The sequence below is a fragment of the Neltuma alba genome, unplaced genomic scaffold, assembly GCF_004799145.2.
Source record: "Neltuma alba isolate B1F8T4 unplaced genomic scaffold, ASM479914v2 tig00003456_pilon, whole genome shotgun sequence".
Lineage (NCBI taxonomy): Eukaryota > Viridiplantae > Streptophyta > Magnoliopsida > Fabales > Fabaceae > Neltuma > Neltuma alba.
The window spans coordinates 24,801-29,485 of NW_021633292.1; the positions used below are offsets into that span (position 1 = coordinate 24,801).

Here is a 4,685-nt window from a genome sequence, read left to right on the forward strand (position 1 = left end):
TAAAATTCATATCTTTTTTGTTCATTTTACATATAACTTAACTTTTTCGTTAGTTATCGAAACAAATTTTAGTTTCTCAAACTGACTTTTTTACAAAATCTAATTCAAACATAAATCACATTATACTATCTAACTTTTATCCAATCTCACTTTTATAGAAGTTAGATTAAAAAAAAATTACTTCTCCCCCCACTAATCCAACACACTAAGGGAATTATAACATGAATATTTCCATTTGATTAAATTAGTGAGTTCACATGTAAATGCACCTCGTTTTGGTGCATATTGTTATATTCAAACAAATGATTACGCTATAAAATACAAGAAGGATGGGAAAAAAGAACTATGGCAATCTCTTTCCGACACATGTAGCTTGGCGTCTCATTTTGGCGCTTTGTAACCCATTAAAATACAACTGTCTTCTTTCCTTCATAAGGTAATACTCGAAGCTCACAATAAGATCTGATAGCCTTTGAAAGACATTGTTTCTCAAGCTCTCTGATTTCTGCACAAAGCTCTGCAGGTTGTCCCTGTGGGATACCCTCTCCACCTGCAAATATAAGATTCAGCCATTTTTACTCACACGAGAAAAAGAAAGAGGCATACTCTAGGCTGTGTCCGCTAAGTTTAGGATATAACATGCACCTTCACAATTTATTCAGACTTCTTCATATACTTTGCAATATATCTTAGTGCTTATAACTGATACAGAAGCCCAGGGAGGCTACACAGATTTTTCAGCAGCAGCATCTGTTTGTATTGTCAATGGGATGATGATCTAAGTCTAACTGCAAGTTAAACTTAAAAGTAAATTTAATGGTCTTCCTTTATCAATGTCACCTATAGCCCATTCACATCAATGTTACCATTTACGCATTGTTGTGAACTAGCCACTGTAACCTGAACAAAAATGGCTATAAATGTTTTATGTGCTCACCATTTGTTCAATTATGGGCCCCGCATCAAGTTCGTCAGTCACAAAGTGACTCGTTGCCCCAATTAATTTCACACCTGCATCAAAGGCCTGCCAACACAATCTAACATATTAAAACTCATGTGTGATTAGGAAGCAACAAAAAGCACAAATGATTAAGTGTCAGCGACTAACCTGCCTAGATGGATTGCCACCCCTGAATGATGGCAACAGACCATGGTGAATGTTAATGATGTCCTTCCCATAGCCCTTTAAGAAGTTGCCAGATAGTATCTGCAGAGGTTAATTATGCCACATACTTTAGAACAGTTTAGGAAGGAAAAAAAAAAAGAAGTCGAACTCTTCAAATCATTTTATGCGAGATAGTGGCATGGAACGCAACCGAAAGGTAATTATATACCCAAGTGTCACATTCATACTTCTAATGAATAGCCAATTCTTGCAGAACAGAAAATAGAACAATTACCCAAATCCCTCTCTTAGACATTAGAGCAATTAGTAAACAAAAAATATGAGTTATTTACCTGCATATACCTTGCAAGGACTGAAAAATCTGTATTCTGAACCAGCTCCAAGATCTCCCCTTCTCTTTTATTCTCTTTGGTTGTGCTTAAAAAATGATAAGGAATGCCATGCCTCTCAAGAAAACGAAAACATGGGTATTTGGTCCCCTGTCGTGGGTTACTGCCAAATGTGCCATTGAAGACATTATTTAGATCCAAGAGGAGGTCAAGGGGGAAATAAAACAAAACAAACGAATGAGAGATATCAATCTAAAGGTGTTATTTCTGAACTTGTACCTAATTACACACTTGATATCCACTGGAAGTCTTCCATCCTGCCACGCATGTAGTAAATCAACCAGGCAATGATCCTACAAAAATAGAAAGAGAGCTTCAATACCCAAACAACAGCAGAAAATGTCACAAGAGAAATAACAACGTCTACCTGCTTTGACACCAGAACAGCTATCCTATATTTAGGATCCAGCGCTGGCACCCTTACAACAGATCTCATTGCATTAAATTCTTTTGAAAGCTTTAGAAAGTCTTCATGCATTTGCACGCGTGGCCATTTAACAGGATCAAATACAAAATCACTGCAATGATCAGCACAAGGTACAGCTTCATTCATAGGTTCAGTAAACCAAAAATACCTCATTAGCTTCTTGTGCCACAGAGCAAAAAGAGAAAGAAAATTGTTGTGGACTTCTTCAAGTCATAAAAGAAGTTTTCTTAGAAAAATAATAGAAATAAAATTGGCAGAATATAAGACATCCGCTTTAATTTTTGAGAAATTGTTTACAGCGAAGTTTTTATTGCCCTCAGTCATTCTCCCGACATTAAAAAGCCAGCTTTAAGGATCAATGGCAAGAAGATTAAATGGGTAATCAGTTACCAGTTTAACTGAGCTCCCATGCCCCCTCCCTCTCTGTGTGTGTGTGTGTGTGTGTGTGTGTGTGTGTGTGTGTGTGTGAGGTTTAACCTTTATTGGCTTTGATGGGAGCTCAAGCACTCACACTGAGGCAAGCTTGATAGTACACTTGCTAAGAAGTGTCCCTCATGCCTAGGAAATACAAAATTTAAGCTTTACAGCACTAAGCACAGTCCACATTGGTGAATGAGAGAGGATTGGGAAGGGCAAAAAAAAAAAATTCCTTTTGAGAGAAGATGCTTTTTATATCAAAAGGCTTGAAAACTTGCATTGTTGGCAGCTAAGAATTTATAATACTAGCATGGATAAATATGTTAGTTTTTACTGCATTTGACATGTTGTATCAGTATTTGAAAGTAATTAGAAGTGTCTTATCAAGTACGACGTAATTCTGGATCCGAAATCTTGATTTATCATAGGTTAGCAGCCATAAATAAAACAAATTGACACAGATTGGCTTGATCAAAAATAGTACACTTGAAATAAAAATGAACCAGCACGATAGACTGTATTTCTAAATTCACGTACAAGACATTGGAGCTACCTTCTAGAGTAGAAGACTCGTTTATTTTCAGGTACAAAAACATCAGCGGCGAGAATGTTTCCACCTCTAGAAGCAATACAATCCGACAGCTTGGCTACAATTCCGACCGTATCCTATCACAAAACCAATTCAATTCCCACCTGGGCACCCAGAACGAACCTCTTCCCACCCGCTTACGAAACTTGGCATCAACAATAATAATTTTCTCGGCAATTAAAAGAGAAATGACCGGAAGAATGAAAACTAAAAAGCGCAAATAAGCATCTAAATAGAAAAGCCATATCATGGGGGTCAAAAATAACAGAAAAGCTAAATGAGAATGTAACTTACAGGGCACTGAAATACATGGATTCCATGGGTGAGAAAGGAAGAGGATGGTGATCCAACAGAGTCGTCAGGGAATTTCAAAGAATTGAAGGACCTGTTTGTCAATCCAACAACTTGAGGGAGGCTGCAAGAGACTCTACGTGCTAATGCCATCCTCTGCTTAAGTTTGCCTCTCGATTTCTCGCTCTATAAGATCGATGAAGTAGTACCAACCACCCGCTTGGTGGGGTTGGTTTGCGAGAGAAGTTGAAGCAGAGGCTTCCTCTGGCTTTGGGTCGATCCAATCCAACCATGTGCTCAGCTCGACGACATGCCGTTTTGCCGTGTAAGGATATTCACAGAATTATAGAACGATAAATAAATAATAATCATAAAATTCTTGGCTTAGAATCAAGAGGGGAAAGGCAGAAGATAGGAATGGCCGAATGGATTCGGAAAAACTGAAATGGGAATTTAAATTAATGGATCTTAATATATACTCCCTCTGGCCTTAAAGACTATTTTAAAAAAATATATATAAATATGAGAGACAAAATAAATTAGAGTCTTATATTTAGGATCAAAATAAAAGTCAAACAGGTCTTATATTAAGGACCAGAGGTAGTAATTCATAATTATTTTAAAATTGAGTATTATTAAGTTATTTTCCAACACATAATACTACTGATTCTTAATATAAAAGTTAAATAAATAATTTTGATATTAAAAAGAACTAGTTAAATTGATTAATTGTGTGTTCACTTTTCTAAATTATGTTATTTAATTAATCATGTACATTGGACTATGGAAGTTATCTCTTGATAAAAACCTCTTACAATTAATAGAGATATTTTAAATTTAATATTATAAATGTAGGAGAGCAAAATGTATTAAAATCTTTATAACACAATCCAATTTTCAAATAGCCATTATATTATAGAAGGAGGGAGATAGTAGTTTTTTTATAAGTTTATTATACATATTGTGGTGCATTCGTTATATATATGTGTGTGTATTGATTACTGTTATAATAATTCTTGTCAAAAAATTGGTGAATTTATTTTTTTTTCCAGATATCCTTCCACTAGAATGATAAGAGACTAATCTTTCGGGATACTGTCAGACACTATAGTGGAAATTCCTTTCAACAGTGGTTTTTACATACATATCATTCTAAGAAATCAATTCAACGCATGATATTTAAAGTGTTTAAATCTCTATCATTTAGATCAACACTGTTGGTAATTGGTGAATTTTAAATTTACTTTCTTTTATTTCTATCCACAAGCGCGCGCACAAGTGTGGGCTGGTCATGGGCGGGCTGGTGAGCGCTGGTAGAGTGACCTTCTTGACACTGACACTCACAATTTCTTAAAGGCATTCAAAGAATCCAAACCGACACCTCATCATAATTATTAAGAGATTAAAATAAATTACCTATTGACTCAGATTTTGACAAATTCTTTT

The 4,685-nt window shown here is 35.5% G+C and overlaps 1 pseudogene; it reads right to left on the reverse strand.

Moving 5' to 3' along the window:
- Window positions 1-213: 213 nt before the first annotated feature.
- LOC114741669 (formyltetrahydrofolate deformylase 1, mitochondrial-like) lies at window positions 214-3,501 on the reverse strand (annotated as a pseudogene).
- Window positions 3,502-4,685: the final 1,184 nt, after the last annotated feature.